This window comes from Temnothorax americanus, unplaced genomic scaffold (genome assembly GCF_048541705.1).
Source record: "Temnothorax americanus isolate GAGA-0224 unplaced genomic scaffold, ASM4854170v1 Scaffold46, whole genome shotgun sequence".
Classification (NCBI taxonomy): Eukaryota; Metazoa; Arthropoda; class Insecta; order Hymenoptera; family Formicidae; genus Temnothorax; species Temnothorax americanus.
The window spans coordinates 932,572-953,984 of record NW_027509613.1 but is presented as its reverse complement, the minus strand read 5'-3'; the positions used below and the strand labels follow the sequence as shown (position 1 = coordinate 953,984).

The 21,413-nt window shown below is 41.2% G+C and overlaps 2 protein-coding genes across 3 annotated transcripts in view; one reads left to right on the top strand and one right to left on the bottom strand.

Moving 5' to 3' along the window:
- Nucleotides 1-21,413, bottom strand: part of Fz2 (frizzled 2) — a 75,744-nt gene that overhangs the window by 34,147 nt on the left and 20,184 nt on the right. The gene's annotated exons all lie outside the window — the stretch shown is intronic.
- LOC143903401 (serine-enriched protein) overlaps nt 3,750-21,413 on the top strand; it is a 75,883-nt gene continuing 58,219 nt past the window's right edge. The window contains exon 1 of the mRNA XM_077416957.1: nt 3,750-4,679. The gene's annotated coding sequence lies outside the window, so the exon portion shown is untranslated. The remainder of the gene's footprint in view (nt 4,680-21,413) is intronic.

The following is a 21,413-nucleotide window of genomic DNA, read 5'->3' as shown; positions in this document are numbered from 1 at the left end:
TAAACAATCGTCGGTTTTGTCGGGAGATAGCAAGGGGGTAGATTACGACTTCCTGTCACCTATCATCACATGTGGTATGCGCTAACGTAATGCGTCGCGCTTACCGGTAGGGTCGGGTGGTCAGGGCCCGTAGATAACGCCCCGTTGTATCAACGCGAACACTGCACCCAATTCCAGGTGCACTCTCGCGCTTTCGAGGTTCTCATAATAATGCGTCACGCTTTGACCGTATGATTTAGTCTCGACTCGTCTGAGTCTTGTAAACATGCGTCCAAGAGAAATTGATTATACACCGCTTAAGTGAATCTCGCGAGTAATTTCTGAGAAAACATTTCCTATACAGTCATTTTGATTTTTATAATTTTTCGTGCAGTTATTTATAAATATCGGTGTAAAAAGATCGTAGAGCCATTTTCTACGCTATATATAGCATGTCAATTAAAATGCATATAAGCAAATACGCGTCCACTGTAAAAAAAATATAGTCCTGTTAAATATACGTTCCCTGTTTTTTGAGTGGAGAGAATAAAATTAATATAAATTAAGTGTTTCCCCCTCCCCCTCGGACAAGAGACGAGACTCCCTCATTGAGGAACCCTCATCATATGTATGTTGGGTAGAGACGTTTCTTTTTTTGAGTGCCATCGCTCACAGATTAATATTATAGGGAGTCAAGTGACGTTCGTTCCTTGCCTGCAGGTCGGCCGCGTTGGAAATGGAAGGACGATGAAGGATGCTACCCGAGCGATATACTACACGAGCACTCCGGGGGTCTGTAGGCCGTTTTCAAGACGCAAGTCTCTCACATAGTCCTTCACTCGAAGATGTAGCCACGACTTTTTCGGCTTCGGGCTTCCAGACAACTTCCGTCCTATTATACACTTCTGGAAAGCGCGCAATCGCCCCTGCGTGCAGTATGCTCGGCAGAAGTTTGCAAACAACCGTAAAAAGACCGGCCCGCCCTAGTCGATCGGGCTCACACATCTTTCCGAACAATCGGAGCCGGCATTGAATTGCGGTTTTATATCGCTTCGGTTACAAACGTTATTAAAAGACTGAATTAATAAAATAAATAACTCATAAAATATTTTTTTCGTTCTAGAAATTTTTTTATTGTTGCTTTTTGCTTCCTCATAGAGGAAGCTTTGTTTTCATAAACTTCGTATATGGACCTTTGATCGCATATAAAACTAAATCTAATTAACCAAATGTTAATGAATTATATATATGAAATAGGGGTAGAAGAAACCGAAGAAAAGATTGTTTTTTGAGTTTATTGTCAATATGTTCAGAGTGTTCTAAAACGTCGAAATATTGCATTAAAAAAAATGTCGGTATGTGTGTATGTATGTATGTATGTATGTATGTGCCAAATTTATAGAAATTTCTATAATTCCCGAACTGATCAACCAAATCTTAACGAATTATATATGAAATAGGGGTAGAAAAGACTAAAGAATATAATAGAATTAATAAAAATTGTTAATAATAAAGGGGTTACCGATTTCGGTTAAAAAAACAGCCAAACTTACTATTTATTATATTCTTCAGTCTCTTTTTTATTTCTATTTCATATATAATTCTTTAAGGCCGGTATTCATAGTCGGGTCTTATATCCAAGATCGTTTTAAGTATAATCTTAAGGCGTCATCAGTCAATCAGAGAGCCGTATTAGCATCTTAAGACATCACTTCCTCTATGAAGAAGCCAAGTGCAAATTTCTAATTTGCACAATTTTTAATGCAATATTTCGACGTTTTAGAACACTCTGAACATATTGACATTAAAAACCCAAAAAACAATCTTTTTTTAATTGACATTAATTTTTAATTATTAAAAATATTCTTTTATGTAGGAGATTAAGTGTATTTATTCACATATAAAAGAATTTGAAACTATCGTTATTTCAATTTCATACAGAAAATAATTTATTTTTCTCTATTTCTAATAATAATTGTAAATGTCTAAATACAGATTGAAGCCTTTACAAAACAATTGTTTCGAAAATCTTTTTCATCTGCACATTTTGAATACTTTATGCGCGTTCGCGTTTACGTTTTATACGTATAGCGTGCAAATTTAAACATTACACTGTTGCATAAAATGCACCCACGAGAAAACTGTCAAGCAAAGTTTTCAATGAAAAATCTCTAATAACACATTTCCTGACGAGCCGGTACACCCTTCCGCTTTTCCGATTTTCCTGATGTGAAGAGCGCACACTCTTCGTTTGATTTATGCGTTTGCTCGCATATACATATATACAGCTGCGTTATCGTGTATGTCGCACGCGATAAAAGAGGACAAACGTAAGCATTCGCAGCTGTCGACGAAGATACAAGGCTAAAACGACCTCGGTGAATATTCGACGACGAAACGAAACGTTTGGAAACGGCGCTCGCGCGCGGCCCCGAGTATAAAAGACGTTGATTCCTACAAATCTCGCGACGAAGTCTTGACGTTCAAGGCGTAGGCAGCGCGGTTAGCGCGCGAGCGAACACCGGCGAGCAAGTAACCCGAGATGAAAGGTACGGCGAAGATGCCAGAGCGAGATTTAATAAGTGCCACAGCACAGGTAGGCGACGTCTTAGCATTATAAAGCCGCCTACGGAGAGTCGGATTTCTTGCCGTTCCCCCCGATAATTCTCTGTCCTCGTCGCGCACCGGGGCCATCGGTGGTGCGCGTGATCGTGTCCTCCTAACGAGCCTCGTGGGACGTGAATTCGCCCGCCGATCGATGTATCTTACCGAAACGTATATAACAGTTCGACCATGGAACGGACCACTGTGCCAGTGGTCGCGAAAATACAGGATCTCGATTGTATCTACGTGATCCATTACGGCGCTATCGGATTCTATCATCTGTGTTACTAGGCTGCTCTCGAATCCCTTCCCCACCTTGGGCTTGTATCGATTCGAGGACAAAGGTCCTTAATTAACTATTCTTGTGGCGACGATTCGGTCGTAGAGGATAAGACACGCATAGGCGTAAATAATAAATATCTTATGAGGGAAAAATTGTACGACTACGGAAAATCTATGAATCATTTACATTATTTTCTACGCAGTAAAATCGACTGACGATAAGTAGATCGTATTTAATTTCTTTATACCTTTTTAGTGCTATAAACACTTTTTTCTTTTATTTATTTTATCAATATTTCTGTATATTTTTTTCTTACTTCCTTATTTATATTTTTGTATGTACGTAACATCTTCGTAATTTACTTGTGGAGTTTGCATTTTAAAAATTGCATGTTTCTTTCCTCGGTATATTTTTCGCATGCTACAAATAAGACAGCGAACTGTTTCGGGCGTCTGAAAAAAGTGCGACTCATCGTTATCTGGCGACGGAATACAAACCTCTGATCCGGTTTCCAAAGATGTAAAACAATAAGTCTTCTCTGTTTTGCGAAGATTAAAGTGTTTTCAGTATCTCTTCGGTTCCTTGGGAATCGAGGCACATGGCAAAACTGTCGTTCGACTCAATGGATGCGACTCTCGAGATCGTGGTGGGTCCTTCTACGACGTAAAATTATATAGACGGATGAGGCCCTTAATTCGCCGCCTATTTTCATGTAAAGTTATATATTCTATTGCCCCCGAACCGAGTGACGTGACAGCGAGTACTCGTTACACCGGTTCGCAGCGCACCTAGTCTCGTTCAGCCTTTTTCCACAAATAATATCCGTGACGACGGCAGTTCTCTTTCATCGATACGACATACGACGCGTAAAAGAATGTAAATTTCTATCTTGCGCGAGGAACGCGCAATATAAACTCGATTTGTCAATCAAATCGACGACGCACCAATCGTATATACGTGACTCGAGGTTCATCAAATGTGACGAGGTGTTTTCATTAGTATGCAGCGGTTACACGCGGCTATCATGAGTGTCGTTTTGGCCGCATGTCGCCAGTTAATTAAAGAATTTAACGATAACAGTCGCGAGCAAAATTAATTACATTCTATCCATAATTTCTTATGGAGGAAAATTGTATCGTGCCTATTAGTTTCTTTACATGGCCTAGCTGCCTCTCGCGACGACGAGCCATCAGCGACAGATAACGAGAACCTATTATGACTCATAAATCAAAGTTTATATCGAGCGTAACAACATTTATTTAACATAATTGCATGACGTGTCTAATGACGTCGGTGAATGCATATTCAAATTTAATTGACATTCCAATAATTTAATAGCTCTGTTAAAATTATAAATAATTTTATAATAAGTTGTATAGAGTGTGTGCTAGATTTTTAAATGTTTGAGGAAAAAAAACGTTTTTCCGGTGCACGCACACATACAATAACGTTATATTTTCAGTGTAAAGGCAATAAAACTTGAACCTACACGGATTGCAACGTAATATTTATGTCAAGCTCTCGGATCGCATATACCGTTACATTTGTTAAACAATGGGCCAGTAAAATCCGTAACGAAAACTGTAAAAAAATTACCGCATGCCGCGCGTGACACACAATGCAGTAAAAGTTAACGATATCGACTTTATACGATCGAGGGAAGGTTCCGAACGCGTCGTAGAGTCGCACGACGACGAGAGGATCCTTCGCATGCCGTTTCGCGACAATGCATGCGCCCGGTTTCTCGATAATCGACGAGACGAATCGAGGTAAAAGAGAGAGAAGAGGAAATTCGCATTCCTACATCAGAGAGGTACGTACAATACATATGTACATACTCGTGGCTTAACTCGCGCGCCGCGCGAGTTCTGTAATAAAGCCGTAAGGGACGGCGCCCCGTAAATTCGACAGAATATTACGGTATGCAGCCAAGAGCCCCTTTCGTTTGTCGTAAGACCTGTGACCAGTGATCACGCTGAAATTTACCGACGTGTCGGCTCTCATCGTATAACCGCGCGCTACATATGCCTCTCCGCCCTCGGCGTGTAAACGCGCGTATATATATTTATCAGAGAAACGCGTCGATTCGCTGGTAACTACACACCACCGCTACATGGTATCCGCATCAGACACCAGTGCAGGGACGGACACAGTGTAATCTTTCGGGACGTCTCCCTCCCGCCGCTCGCAATTAATTTTCGCCCGCTCACCGACGGCCGTTTTTATGCCGCTGCAATTTTTTTTACGCGTCAAAACGGACCATTAAAAGCGCGCGAACGTGTGGAAAATGTAGCGCGTAAAACGAAAATTCTGTTACGTGACGTGTACGTTTTTGAGTGCTGGATGACCGCACCCGCTGCCGGTATCTACCGCTTTCTCTAGGTAGGTACCTATATCCATTCGGGCGTCGGCTTTCTTCGGCGAAGGTATTCCGATAATTCAATTCTAAATCAAGTTCCAACTCGTATAAAGTCCACTTGAAATAAATTAGAAGCTTATATATACTGAAGTTATACATAAGATATAATCCGCCTAAGCGGTTAAAACCTGTTACAAGTAAAATATATCGATGTCCCAGTATTATAAAATAATCACAGCTTAGCTTAACTTGAGAACTTTCACACTCGGCTTCAAATAATACTTTTTATTATACAATATTTATTTCAGCGATGAAATTGAAATTATTATATTTTTACTGGTGACATTACTATAACTATATATTACCCCAGGTTTTTTTTCAAGTGCTCGTCACAATGCGCACAAATGCTACGTGAGTGAATAAAGAAATCTTAGAATCTCAGGGTGAGAAGAAAGGGTTTTAGAAAGCACAGAAGGTCAATTTTTTCTGTAGTTGTTCTAAAGACAAAAAATATGGCCGGAAAGTGTCTTATACCGAAAAGCGACGCGCAATAAAAAAACGATCGCAAAAAAGAGCCTGTTTGCACGAGCATGGTGGATAAGAGTATTGCAACACTACTCCGGTATGATATTCCACGACAAAGATAAACCGCCTTATCTGGTCGTCGCGTAACTACAGTAGTCCCGGAAAAAAAGATTCGAACCGCTACACGACTATCTCCGAGAGCCCCTCTCGACAATCAAACATAAAGACATCCCTGTGTCATTGTGTATAGACTGCATGGTGGTCCTATTTACCTGAACATTGGTTGAACTCATTGTCAGATAAATAACGATAAGGCCAGAAGATATGTGACACACTCCACTGCCGACCGTAAGTAAAGTCTCGTTCAAAGAGAACTAATGTAATATTGTGACTTTAATAAGTATGCATAGAGGTATGTATGTAAGATAATTGATTATTGCAGGATTTGTGTAGCAACGTCCGATCTCGAAATTGCAAAATAATGGCGCGCGAGATAATGTATAATGTATGCTCGGCTATAGATTAGGGTGAAAACTAACGGCATCTTACGGCATGCTCGCGCGAGCGTTCATAAATTCCGAGATTACAGTCAAAAGTTTTCTTTCCAGCGTGGAAAAGTTAGTAAGTCAGTCCAAATCGCATTTGCCGTCTCGGTATAAGTTGCCTTAATTGCACTGCTGCGTGGTGCCCTTGTACCCCTGCCCGCAAACTGAATCCTTTATTTATGACCTAGTTAGGATATTCCCCGATGAACTTTATAAACCATAAATTTCGAACCCAAAGAGGTACGCAAGCACAATATGCTTCGTCGATACTGAGTAAAAAATTTTCTCAGAAATTTATAGCCTTTTCTCATAAAAAAGAACGTTAACTTTTAAAACTTTGAATCTGTTGTTCCAGTTTCAAGAACCCTTCTAAGGATATTATGTATAAAACGTGTTAATATATATAAAATAAATAGCAATGCGAATAGAACAGACATAATGGACATAAAATAAATTGTCGTTGACGCTTTGTCTCACCGTTCTTAACTTTACAGAAAATCTTTTTAATGTACCACCTCTAACAATAAGCTAAAATGACGCTAAATGATTTTCTGTGCACAATATTTTGTCTAGTTGTACCTATTCATATAAAGTTTCGTCTTTTTATACTAAAATACATCTGCATTTTTATAATCATTTGCATTGTATTTTTTTATTTATACTTTATATCTCACCTTACAAATTTTAATCTCTTATGTTTAACCAACAAATTTTATTGAGCTTACAATTAAGAGAATTTATCTCGAAGTGTTGAATATAACGCTTTGATGATAATAATGCAGTTATAAATACAAAAGTAATAAAAAATCTCATTCAATTATGTTTAAAAACGGAAAATCACTTTAACGTCGATCGTTTGTGCATGACCTGATTCAGTATATTACATAACGCCTTTTTGTGCCGGTCGTATTAATAGCTTTTGATGCCTGATGACCGCAATATGGAACAAATAATCATGCGGGAACAGCACCTTTTTTGCTGATAACGTCTTGAACTTTCGCAAATGTTTCTTTTGCTGATAACATCTTGAACTTTCACGAATGATAATGCATATCAACTTTGTACTTTTGACTCTTTTGAGTCGTGATACGCTAAAGAATATTGCGTCTAGGAAATTGAAATTTAAAACTTATATCTTCGAGAGGATATAACGCAATTGAGAGAGGTTCTCTTTCCCATCTGTAAACTCAAAACTTTCTTTGTGCGGACCAAAAACAACTGACTCCCATGATATTCTTCGGCGGGATCGCTTCGGCATCGGGATCATCGTTATATGTTGGGCGTTGGGCATATATTGCGGTGAAGTGAAAAATCCCATGAATTATTTAAGATTGCGCTCCGTATAGCTCAGTGTTATTTTAATTCGTGGCATATTTTCATATTCAAATGCGTGCTACACTAGCAGGCTCTTAGAAAGAACGTTCATCTTCGATCGGCGATGAATAGACATTATGTGTTTTCTCTCTCTCCTTCTGTCTAAACTGCCCCCGTCCCCGTTCCCCTGCCACTTTCTTTCGTGTCTCGTCCCGTGGATGATCGTCATGCCGACTTCGGGTGGCAAGCGGAAGCGAGTACTGGGCCTGGCGGAGAGAGAACGAGAGAATTGCAGAAAGAGGGGGAGAAAAAGCGAACGCACGAAGAAGAAATGTGTACGACGGAACGTTTCATATTCACGAGGCGTAAAAACAATCGTGTAAGTAAGAACGCGTCGTGCCACATATAAATTGGACGCCGAAAGAAAAAGAAAATTCGATCGAAAGATATGGATCTACATATCGGTCTGGAACAAAGTCACGCCCGCCTGTAAATTCCCGAAGATACATACAATCTCGAAAAGATGAATTGCATATTTAGCGTTTTCGACCACGCGAGGATTTCATAATTCACGACCTTCTTCCTCGTGTATATTTTGCCAGTGGCCCGCGGAATCAATTCCACACGGCTATCTCAAAGCAACGCGCCAGATGCCTGAATGCTATTTCTGAACGGTACTCGCGCGCGAGCGATTGTGAGTGCGAGTATATTCTCGTGTCGAAGATATCGACGCGGCGAAACGCGTTCCTGCGATCGGATCGCCCCGGGAAAATATCGTCGAAATTCGAAACTTAGATTAACTTCCAGGTGTCCGCACGAAATTTTTCTTATTCGCGTTAGGGGAATCGATTAAGTAAGTATCACCGGGAAATTCGAGACTCGGAATAAACTGTTACGCGACACCGCGCGCTGTCACACACACATCGGACTCGCAGCGCGAGAAATTTCCTCTCCTCCTCCAGGTAGCGTTGGATTCTCGCGTGGAGAAAAAAATCTCGAAATCGGAAACCCGGGACGTACTTATACCGAAGAATACCTCCTGGAGTTCTCTTCGCTTGGTTTTATGATTATATTGGTTATAAATCTTCGTTTTTTTGTTATGTTATTTGTCACAAATGATTCGTGTCGACAATATTCTAGCTGTTATTCGTGATTATTGCTAATATATAAAGTAAATTAACATGTTTTCTTGTTCAATATAAAACATTGAGACGAATTATATTTTAGAGATGGCAAATAATCATTTATATGATGTTTAAAAGTGAAATAGAAACATATGCGAGATAAATCGCTTTTTTTCTTCCTATACAAAGAATCATATCCAAAAAAAGTTTCTTTTATTTATTTATTATTACATGGTGCGTTGCTTTAGTCAATTTGTCTTATTTGAAACTACTATTTTAATTCCATTATAGGCAATGAGTTAGCTGTATTTTAATTGAAAGTTTGTAGTAAATGTTTTTACATCGAAAACTTCGTGTATGTAGTGGTGACTCGTGTCATGTGATTTGTGTGTCGAGGCGCGTAATAAATAATATCTTGAATCATCTTCCTCTCCTTACCTCTCCTGCTTGGGATTTATCTGAGTGTAGATCATAAAATGAATTACCGGCGTTTTCTCTAATTGTCTCGCTTAACGACTAAACCAAATCGCGCCGTGGCACCGAATTCGATGGCGCGACTGGATTAGCGTGCGTGATGAACAACTCGCGCGAGACGGCGATGGGGTGCCCAGCGGGGCAGAGAACGCGCAATGTCCTGGACGTGGTCCGCTGGGAGTTGTCCGTAAAGCGCTCGTAGGATCAACTGGTTGAATGTATAACGAAGGAACGGGTGCGAGTGCGACGAAGAATGAGAGGCGCAGGCGGATCGGAAGAGGGACGGCCGATAAAAAAAAAAAAGAATCGCAGGTCGATGGAGAGAACGCGAGAAGAGGGACTAAGGAAAATAGAATGAAAGAGAAGGAGTCGAGAACGGGCCTGTAGAGATCCTACGGGCCCGTGTTCGCTGTACGCCACACGCTGAGTGACTTATGACAAGCGATATCGCAGCGGTTCTCATTGTAAATCTCCTCGCCCGTTACTTTCTCGCCCCGAATACCCGGGTGATCCCCCGACCAGCGATGCTTCCGAAGACGTCGGTATACAGCGCGGGATTTATCGGTGTCATTAGCGCGGATGATTTTGTTTTATATAAGGATAAGAGCGCAACGCGTTCGAATATTCCCTCGCTGTTCCATCTATACGGAGAGATTTCCGACTACTTGCCGCGGTAGATCCTATTACCATTTTGGTTGCCGGTCAGTTTCGTGAAACGGGACACTCGCCACGGGCTGGATACTCAGGCAAGAAGGTTGTAAGCGTCGCGGAAGATATATGCGAGCGAAAAACGGACGCGACACATGATATGTCGGCCGCGTCGCCGGTCTGAAAGAAATGACAGATACGGCGGTCGTTGCCTGACCGTGCGCATCCACGCTGATAACTTTGCACTTCGCATCCGCTGGAAAGCGAGCACCCGCGTCTCGTGTTATGACAATGGCGGACGAAACTGTTGAAGCGGAATTGTTAACGAAGAATAGAGAACTTTGAGAGTTATTAAAAGTGCATTACTGCGTAACGACAAACAGACATCGGAGCGCGCCAACGGCGATAAATAAACTTTGTTTCTCCCCATGTTGTGGAGGCATTAAGATGTAATCTCGCTCTATAACTTCCCACGGAACCTCTGACTGTGTAATCATCTCTCGCTGCTGGCAGTGACATTTTTCAAGGCGAGGATATGCTTGAATTCATCGACGTTATTAACATTCTCTCTTTGAAAGGTGATTCACGACTTAATCTTTATCTACCAATTAATCTCAGACAGAAAGAGATTTCTGATAAATTAATATTATACAAAAGTTAACTATAGCCTCCGATTTCTGGGATTACAGAAATACCTATATACCATTACTTCGATTCATCGTACGATATGGGCATGGGCTTGTAATGATTAGCTTTCTTCACATTTTTCGGGAAAAATTGTTGAATTTGAACAGAGCATATTATCTCGAACCTTTGATTACAAGAGAGTGCTGACCGCAACATCGGTGATTGTAAAACCGAAAAAATATGGTCACACTGGTCACAGGTAGGTAGTGAATGTCGGGACAAGGAGCAATACTTGAGACTGTCAGGAGAAGAAGCACCGTCATCTCAACAATAACACACCTAGCTAGGTGCATTTGGACGGTAGGTGACGGTAGTGGTCGTCGTTAAAAATTGTCTCGAGAATTTCCTACCTGGACCTCTTCGAAAAACAGCTCGACACAGTCCCAATTTCGATGTTTATCTTGCGCCTCGTGCACCTTGGGAAACAGCAAGATGTTTCTACCTACCTACGCCTCTTGTATCTCGTAGTAAGCGTCGCTTAACGAGAGACGCACGAGGAGAAGTAAGCCGTCGCTTGTTGGCACCTCGGAAACAGTTGACGGCCTCACAAGGCTCGTTCGCTATTAAGTTTTCGAGAGAGCCGTTATCCCCTCGAGACGCGCGCGAGACAAAAAATCTACTAACGGGCCGTCCGATAGAGAGACGATCGAGTCCTAATTTCTCTAATATAAAGGGGAACTCGTGAAAGTTGCGCGTCTCACGGCATCGCGGCGTGCATGATGAACGTCGTCATGTGAACGTTTATATCTCGAGATTCCACGAATAAAATAAATGACCGGCTACTGCCGGTTTAGCCGATGAGTGGCGTGAAGAAACCTTCAACCTGTCGTCTACCTGTGAGCAACACTACAATAATTTGCACGCATATTATGTACATTTTCATTTCACGCGTAAGGTACGTAGGCGGCTAACGACCTATAATGACTGTACTTTCTTTTCTTCTCAGTTTTAAAGCCGAGGTCTTTGTCCAAATAGGCTGAACTTAACATGTAATTCTTTTATTCTTTTACCTGGCAAACATTATACCTAATTATACTAATTATACAAAGTATCTTAATCTGCAGAGAAAAAACAGACGAGAACAAATTTAATGTCTGCCATAAACTGAACGATACTGGAAAGTATCCACTAAAGAGAGCAACCTTGATACAATACCAATATGCTGTTAACATCCTTGATATCATTCGATATTTAATTATTGTTAACGGACGTCCGTGTACTCCGTACTGAAAACTTCAGCAGGTATTCGCAAGGTGCCCAAGATCCTGCCTGGGGATTATTCGAGTGGTTACTCGACGGGACGCTTTGAAGCGAGGTAATGGGTGGAAATTGTGAAACGCGTACGCGAAGTGTTTTAAGGCGCCCCTTTCGTTTACGCGCACCCATAACAGAACAGGTGGTCACAATTGGCTCTCTCGTTTCTCTTCCCAATTACTACGTCGGCCGGTTGTCGGCCGCCGGCCGCGCAGGCACGTCGCACGCCAATTAATTTTGGGAGGCGGCTCTTTAATCCGTGACACTCATTACGCTTTAACTCCATAGCTGTCACACGGCCGTCTTCGAAGTCTCGGCAAATTTACTAACTGGCGAAATGTAACATTTACACGCGAGTTGTGCCTCGAAAAATAATAATGTTGACTTTTTTCCCTCCCTCTCGTTTTCTTCCATAAATTTATGTACTTAAGATTGAATTATTTGCATGTATGTTAATAATTACGTATGCGTACTTTAAGCGCCAAATTAATATAAACTTTTGACGCGATTCTTTGCGACATTGGCTTTGCTATACTGGCTTGGTAATTAAATCGCATATCAAACTTCTGAAGATAAATGGGCGACAAGTTACATGAAGATTAATGTCCTGCTAGAAATAGGCATCCTGTGTAGTTGTGTAAGATATGCGTGATACATATAATCTATAAAACGAAAGTATACGCAAAATAAATAATGCGTATGTAAAAAAAAGTCAATGGTTATTTTTTCCAACCCATCTCTCTCAACTATATGCTAATGTATGCTATTGTTCGTGCCTCTCGAAAAAGTGCTAACTCACTCTACGGCATGTTCTTAACATAAATATAAATACTTCTATCTGAAACTACGCAGAACCTAACATTTAGAAAAGAATTCCGTATTCTTCACGTTCTCCTGTTTCGAGATTAAGCGATTTAAGCAGTGATATAGATAGTACGCGTTCACCGAACGTTTGGTCTGCTATTTGAAATAATACGGCGGACGTTGCTGTTTGACGTATATACGCCCGCGGGCCTCCCTAGAGAATTCCGCGAATTGCGAGGTAACGTTATACGACAACCAATTACTGCCGGTTAATTTGTTGCATCGTCGCTCGGTAACTGCTCGCTCGCGCGCACGTGAATCACTCACCGCGCGCCGTGATATCTCCGCTTCGGCTTTTCGGGGGGGAGCCTGGCGGTCCGCCAACCCTCTGGATCCTGCTTCCTTTCTCTCTCTCTCTCTCTCTCTCTCTCTCTCTCTCTCTCTCTCTCTCTCTCTCTCTCTCTCTCTCTCTCTCTCTCTCTCTCTCTCTCTCTCTCTCTCTGTCTGTTCCATGTACACGGCTTATTCTCGTAGTGTAAGGGCGCAGCTCCAATCGACCGTGGTTGATCGGACCTCCACCGATGCCCCGTATATACCGAATGTAATGTCGGCAGGAAAACGCGTAACTCCGTGAAAGTCGCGGGCGATGGCAGGGTTAGCCGGCCGGATCGGTCGACCGGCGGATTGAGTTACCACCGGGGGCGAGAAGGGACGCTCTTTCCGGACCACTTGTGGTTCTTCGTTCACACCTCGCCCCTCCGCTAAATGCGCGGTAAAAGGACTCCCAAAGATGCGAGCACGAACATAGTATATACGCGGTGGTTCGGGAACGGCGACATGGCACAGAAGGTGAAAAAACGATTGCGCCACGGGGGTGGATCAGGAGGTGAATAAATTGCACGTAGAGTCAGCATTGAGATTCGTTGCCTTTTATACGAGATATCAAGCATTCCAAAAATATGCGGAGAAATGATGGATGCGGGTATTTCGGGAGCGTATCAAACGTATGTTGAGCACAATTATTCTTTCAGTATTTCTCTTTGATCTTTTTAAATAGCCGGGCAATCTTGACGCTCGGCGATATTTACCTCGTATGTCTTCCATCCGGTCTTAATTGTACGTGTCACGCTGATCGATCACACCTTCCGCTTCGTGAATGCGACATTTTTAACGTATCGAACGACTATTACTTTTTAATTTCGCTTAAACTGCCGAAAACTAACATTTTACCGCGTCGTTATTTATTGCAGAAAATGAAGAATAATTGTCATACGATCTTACGGATTAATTCATCTAAAACGTCCAACCAAATGACCAATGATTTTCCAAAATTATTCTCCGAGATTTTAACCATTCTTATCGAAGAACTATTAAACGTATTTTTTATGTGATTCTTGATCATATATAAAGTACCAATACTATACTTGGAGAAAAGGAAATTTTAGAAAAATAAAAGAGATCTATTCAGGGAAAGGCGCTCAGTCGATAATGATCTACAAATAAACTACTCCACGAAGAATTGATTAGATGCAGAGGAATATCTCGGTTAAATCCTCGCCTTGAAAGCCAGGAGTGCATCGCTCTTTGCACCGCGAATAAAAACCACACGTTCATCTTCGGTTGACAGTCGTAGCTGAAATCAAATGTTCCACTTCGACGATCTATTCTCGCTGGAGTTTATTTAAGCGACACGTACCACTACGGAATCCCTAGTGTGGCGTTTACCCGCGTCTGCCGTCGTGACTTCAACGAAAGTTCGTTGCCCTTCGCGTTTCAGCTCGAGCCCCGCTGCTCCGCTCGCCTATAGCCAGCAGCGACGCGGAGAGACAGTTAGAAATTCTTTTGAATATTCGACGGCTTTGTACGACCTACCGCGCGACTTATCGAGAAAAGTTGTTAGCTACAGCGGTATATAAAGTGGTCGACGCAATGTTACAACCCGGACCACTCGCAAAAGCGCAATAAACGCGACAACGAAAATTCTCGACGGTCGACGATCGACGGTAACTGCATCAGCGTTTCGATCGCCTCGCTCGAGAATGGCCAATTCGAAGCCTCCTTAGTCGCCTGTGCAATGGAAATAGCGATTGGAAAACAGAAAGATCGCTATTTCACTGCGCCGATGACGAGGAGAGACCTATAGACGGATATTGTATTTCCCCCCCCCTCTTTGCGTCGCGAATTCGCGGAACGGCTGTGTATTCGCGTGTTCCTGACTTTTGAGAATCGATGACCGTCGCCGTCGTCGTCGACGGAAAACAGACGGGCGCGGTCGCGGCGCAGCAAAGGGAGGAAGAGCCACACACCGTCTCGCGGTTGCACGGAAAAGGAGCCGCCGTGGGCTAAGTGAAATGGCGCGTGCCTAGTAGATTTCACGGTGCGTTAGTTACGGGCGCTCCCTGTCGCTACCTTGCACCCCTTTTCCTCGCTCTCACCCATCAGCAACCTTCCCCCGCCCGGGCCCACCGCCTTTCCCGCATCTCGTCCACCATTCGTTCCTTCGCCGATCTACTTCTTCATTGAGCGCGCTTTATGTGACGCTGCGGCCTGCTTCTTTGCCGATAAATCGCCGACGCGAGGAGGCGAGGAGGCTACTTTAGAAACGGCACTGGTCTTGTTTAATACGGAAGCAAGCGAAGTAAAACTAGACCGATGAAATATTAAAGAAATCCGGATCTTTAGCAAAAAATATCATGTATTAATAAGAAAATGAGAAAATATTTTTTTAGAAATATTTTTTTGTTTGAATGTAGCATCGTAATGATGGTAATCTCATTATAAAATTTTCGTTTGAGATACTATTTCACATCTTTTTTTCTTATATTAAAATTTTAATATTATTAAAACGTTTGTTATTAAAAATTTTGATAAATAATTAACATAGATACTTTTGCATTTCTTATTTTGAATTTCTTTTAAATCTTGTAACTTTTACTGTCTCGTGTTTTTTACCGTTCTATCAAGTAGAAAGATTTTATCATTCTACGTACACTTCTCGTTGTAATCCAGCATTCGAACTTGTAGCCGGCTGTCGGACATCGCGATTATCTTGCACGAAGCAGTGCTACGGAAGCGCGCGCGGACGTTTCATTATTTTATTGCCGCATGGTAAACTATCTATCCGGTGAGCAACGAGACAATGAGACGCGTGCCGCGCGTATAAATAATGGCAATTTAACCTCGGTTACGAGATACCTATCGTTCGTTTAGCCGAGCAAAAGTGCTGCAAGTTAATCGCAAGGATCGACGAGGGACAAATGCGCAGACAAAGTAATTTCAGGTTACGAACTTCTAACAAGAATTAGCAACAAGCAGAAACGCAAAACTGGGACAAGGATGATCTTTGTATATAAAAAGATATTTCCGTTATAAAAGCATATACGAATGAATGCCAGAAACATAAAATGTACAATAACGAGAGATTGAAACGCTAACAAGATACAATTAGAATAAAATCCAAAGTTTCACGATAGAATATAATAAAAAATTAAAAAAGTCAATGACTGAGATAATAATAATTCACGACATACTTCAGCAAATGCATGTATCGACGAAATTATAATGTTTTCTGAGCGAAATCAATTTTATGCTTTTTGCAATTTTGAACTTTACCAAATATGTATTACATGTAAAAAAAAGTGCATTTTACTAACGTGATAGATTATACTCATATTTAAAATTGCATCTTTATTTTGTATGATTATTATCATTTATTATACAAATTGGATATTGCAGGGAAATTGTTCGTCGCACAAAATCAATTTCTTACTCCGATGCGGTTTAACGGGGCTCATCAATATGCGCCGCGATCGCTCGGATTCGTGTCGTCCGACGTACCTGTCAACGCATAAAACCAATCTGGTATGCCTAAAGACCTGAAACGATAAGGCCTACTTTTCAGGCAGCACGTTTCAAATCCTGTTGTGACAGGGATTTACGCATTTTTGTTGCGGCCCAATCTCGTCTATTCGAAAGCCTCTTTCCGGATAGAACCGTCGTCGTCTTTCTTCCGTCCTCAAGCAACGAAACATAACAATATTTCTACAGGACGGCTGGTGTTTCACCAGCTAAAACGGAAAAAGGGCACGTAGATAGATAGGATGATCTTTGGGTGAAAGATCTTCCGATGTGATTGACGTTTTTACACTTCGGACTTAAAAGAAAGCAAAAAAAAAAAAAAGAGCTAAAAGTGCATTTTTGTAGGTGAGAGCAATCCGAAACCTTTCCAAGATTTCCTTATAGGATCTTCTTTCTCAGAATGGTTTATTATACTTGCAAGTCATCACGTGCAAAGTGACAATTTTTATAAATAAAATGTATCTTAATCTTGTTAAAGAAAACTCGCTAATCAAATAACAAAGACAAACAATTTTGTCTTTGTCCGTTTATTATGCCAATCCGATTCTATTTCTTCTTACTGCAGTGTTTCATTAGGTAGTTTGTTCGTGTTGCTTGAAATCCCTAACAGTTTTAGCACTTAAAACGAGATAAGTATCGTTGAAGAGAGAGAAAAAGCGAAGATTCTAAATGCAAAAAGTGTAAGCAACACAAACAGACTTATTATTGTGAGATACAATATATAGTCACGTCAATATTTCTTTCACATGCGCGTATATAATGTTCGTCGTGTAAGAACCTGAATTGTGCGTTTCAACTGCGGTAAACGACGATTCGCATTCGAAGTACGTCCGGTTCAACATACGTACCAACAACGAACGCATCTCCCTCCCGGCGTTAAAAAAGCGGGAAAAGTCGTAGAAAAAATTCCGTTGCTCCCGCATGTTTCGTTGGTCTCGGACCTGCCCGACGGCATACGAAAAAAGGCCGTGGAAACGCGGCGTCGAATACTAATTCCTAACCGTTCGCACGGACCAGCAGAGGCAGACAGACAAAAGACGCGACGACGACGACGACGGGGAAAGAACGACGCGGTGCGACGCGACGCGAGTTAAGAACACGAAGGCGAAAGAGAACAACGCGTCGGAGAACGAAGAGGAAGGAGAACGCGACCGCGACTGCAACGGCGTAAATTTGCATGAAAATACGGGAATTCGGTGACGATGATTTGTCCGGGTGATTTTCCTCAGCGTTTTTGAGCGCGCTTTTTTTTATACCGAAATTCTGACGTCGGCGTGTTGCTGGCGACGCGACAAAGGCGTCGCGGCGCGCTATGTTCTTTCAGAACGCGTACGTTTGCGCGTGCAATTCCGATATATGTGTAATATAACGCGTTTTTTAACGAGCACGCCTCGTCGTGCCCTCGCGAACCACTACAGCGCGCTTACGCACGTGTGCGTGACTGGTTTACCCCTTTGACGTATAGCGCTAATGGCGCTACCAGTAATGCGACTTCGTCATTCTTCTTGTTCTGTCGGCACCTTCGATCGCAAGGTGGAATTTAACTATATCGCGCGATTGTACATCGACCAGATGAATCGAGAAGCTGGCTGCTAGAATGTCACCCGGCATCAGACGGCCGGGATTTCTTTTAGCTAGTATCTTAATTTTGTCCTTTGCAAATACATGAAAATATCAAGTAAAGTGGAACATGTTTTGTATGTAAAATTTTAGCACCACAACAATGCATGACTATATTAGTGAGATAAGTATTTCGAGATTGTATCAAATACTATATTAAGCACATGCAATATATTTTCATATTACAATAATAAAACTCACAAAATCTATTTCGGTATTTTCTGTCATATTTCTGTTAAAAATTATATATTTTAAATTATATGTTCTGCGTATATTTTTTTAAAGAGATATCTTATGGTTTACGATGTTCTTAGTCAACTTCTCAGTTACGACCTGTCTTAAAGCCTGGTCACGATGTGAATAAGAATAGCGGAGATGCAAAAAAGAAAGAAATAAGGCTCGCATATATATGTCTATATATAGAAAATATATATACATAGTCTCTTGTCTGATAAATATTTTATGAAAGTGTATATATTAAACGAGAAACACACACGCGGGAATGAGAGAACTCATGTTTCGCTTATATTTTGTATGCCGCGTAGGTACGTTTATCTGCCTGTTATATAGAGCTTTAAAGTTTTCATCGCATTGCGAGAGATAAAGAACCGGATTTTTGGAAAAAAAATATTGATTTTTTATTCGCCTATACTACATTCATTTGCACAGCATGCGTTTGATGCATTACGATTGACTGCTATAGCGACACATTTGACAAGAAATAAGATATACGTGTAACAAAACAAATTTTAAAAGGGGGCTATAATCATTTCGTAGACAATGTATTGTAGAAACTTTTTCAATTATCACGAGCGATATTAACACTATACAGATGATTGATATTTTTGGGCCGGGGAAAGATACGAGATTCGATAATATAGACAATTAAAATATTCGAGATTCTAAGTGAATAAAATATAATTTATATAATCGATATAAGTGTCTAAATGTCCTTGTCCTGTAGCACCACTCGTAGTCTATGTAAATGACGATGCTCAATATCGAAAATCGTGCTTATTGTAGAATTATATGTAGTTGAGTCTTTATCAATAATCCTTGTGTCTCAGTAATAATAACAGCGTAATAAAATCCATGCACGCGATGTGGATTGAAGAGAGGATGAACGTGACGCACATGAAATCGGCAGAAGGGATCAGACGGGATTTCCACTTGGCGCCGGAGAGGATGCGACTAGGCTCGGATGGCCGATATTATACCCCCGGGCGGTAATTCGTATCGAGTTTTCCGCGTTGCCCGGAAACTCGATCAGAAACGCGATCAGGATGGCGAAAGTAATCTTCGGCCACATCGAGTGCGATCCTATGGTAAACAATCTGGGAGCTATATTTGTGAGGGTTCTCTGAGACTGGGTCTTTTCCCAGAATTTTATTTTTGTCAAGTCATTTTGATCAATCTTTTCCAAAGTAAATTGCCATTTAATGTTTGCAACTGTTTGCGACTCAATGTATCATTAATATGTATATCTAATGGCCTTTTTTAATAGATCATCTGATGTAATATTCAACTCATAAGTTACTATTAATATTTAATGGTAATGAAAAGAAAAAACGGTTATATATTTCTATGTTTTTGGACATTAAATAAATATTTATTCGTATCGAGTAAGTGCTGGTCTACAACTTGCTTTAAAGGATATTTAAGCTCTAAGCCGTAAAGAAATTGACCAATCACAATGGAATGTGAGGAGAATATTCGACTTTGATTGATCAATTTATTCTTACGGCTTAGAGCTTAAATACCCTTTAAAGCAAGGTTGTAGACCAGCACTAACAATTGTATAAACACTGCGTGGACACCGTGTTTTTGGAGCACCTGCTCGGACACCCTGGGACTTTTACGTCTAAAGGGTTTTTGAATGCGTTTCTGTGTTACAAAAAATCTATACAAATTCATGTATCATCTTTAAGTTTTCAAAAAGTCATTTCTATACTTATACAGGCCGGAACCAAGTTTTTTTTCGAGAGGGGAGCTGACGCAAGTGTCCCGTGGGAATCATAAGTGAAAAATCGACTGTGCCTTAAAAGGCCCACGGTGTCCGCGCAGTGTTAATAAACTCAGAATTATAAGTCAATTTAAAATGAGATAGTTTATAATCTATATATGTTTAACGTATGTTCAAAAAAGCAGGCTTAACATCGAGGCATGCAGGAAATACTAAAATGTATTGCACGAATTTATTTGTTAAAATATAAATAATAAATATACTTGTTTTATTAAATACTCTTTACACATTTTTCTCTTTTTCATATATCTCTTATTGTTCTCTTTTGCTCCTAAGTATATTTAATCTATTTCATTTTAAATGCAAGAGATACGTACACATGCACACACATGTACAATTTGCATGATTAACATGATTTGCACTCCAACAAAATATTTTATCGCATCTATTTGCACGTGTATATATATATATATATATATATATATATATATATATATAAGCGGATAGAGATGTTGAATAAAGAATGAACTGAAATGAAGGAAAATACTCGACGATGTACTAAAAGTGACTCAGCGCGATGTCATGAGGAGAGCGTTAGGATTTCATCGGTAGAAAGTCAAAGTATACGAGACAAACGACACACATATATCGGACGAGAGTCAGCGCGAGCACGAAGCGCAAGCGGGGACATTCCCCGACCGACAAATGGCAATTTAACACTGTCGACCGTCTCTCGGTCGATATTCGAGCGACCCTTTGACCGTCGACGTTAATGCACGGCTTGCCCTTTATTTCCTGCTGTCACACCGGCGCGGCGATACGCGGCTCCCCCCTTGACATCATCGCGCTCGCTCGCCGGAGCATGCTTTGGAGCGCCCTGGCCGCCTACGCGAGAGCCACGGCTATATACACGAAAGGGGGGCCACGCCCCCACCCTCCCACCTAAAGGATTTAATTACGAATTAATTGTGATGTACCGCGCCGCGGCTAATTCCGTCTGGTAATTTCGCCGGTAATTCGAGGAACGCCCCGGCCAGCCAGAGCCTTTTCCTTCCCTTCCAGCGAGCTTCAGGATATCCTTTATCGCACTGCGATTTGAAAAGTAAGAATAATTCGCTCGGACAATTTGTTTACCACTATTAAATATTCACGGCCTGCATGTGCAACGTTGATTTTAAATAAACCGTAAACAGAGCGAAGGCGTGCAACAACGAGATTGAAATTTCGCTAATCTGATCGCGCCCGATTGCTATTTACACGCGTGTTAATGGGCTTTCCTCCAGTATAATCATTTTAATTATAACAGCGACTAGATGTGAATGGGCTATCGGTATGATTTACATTTGCACGATATCATTGCACGTATATTTTC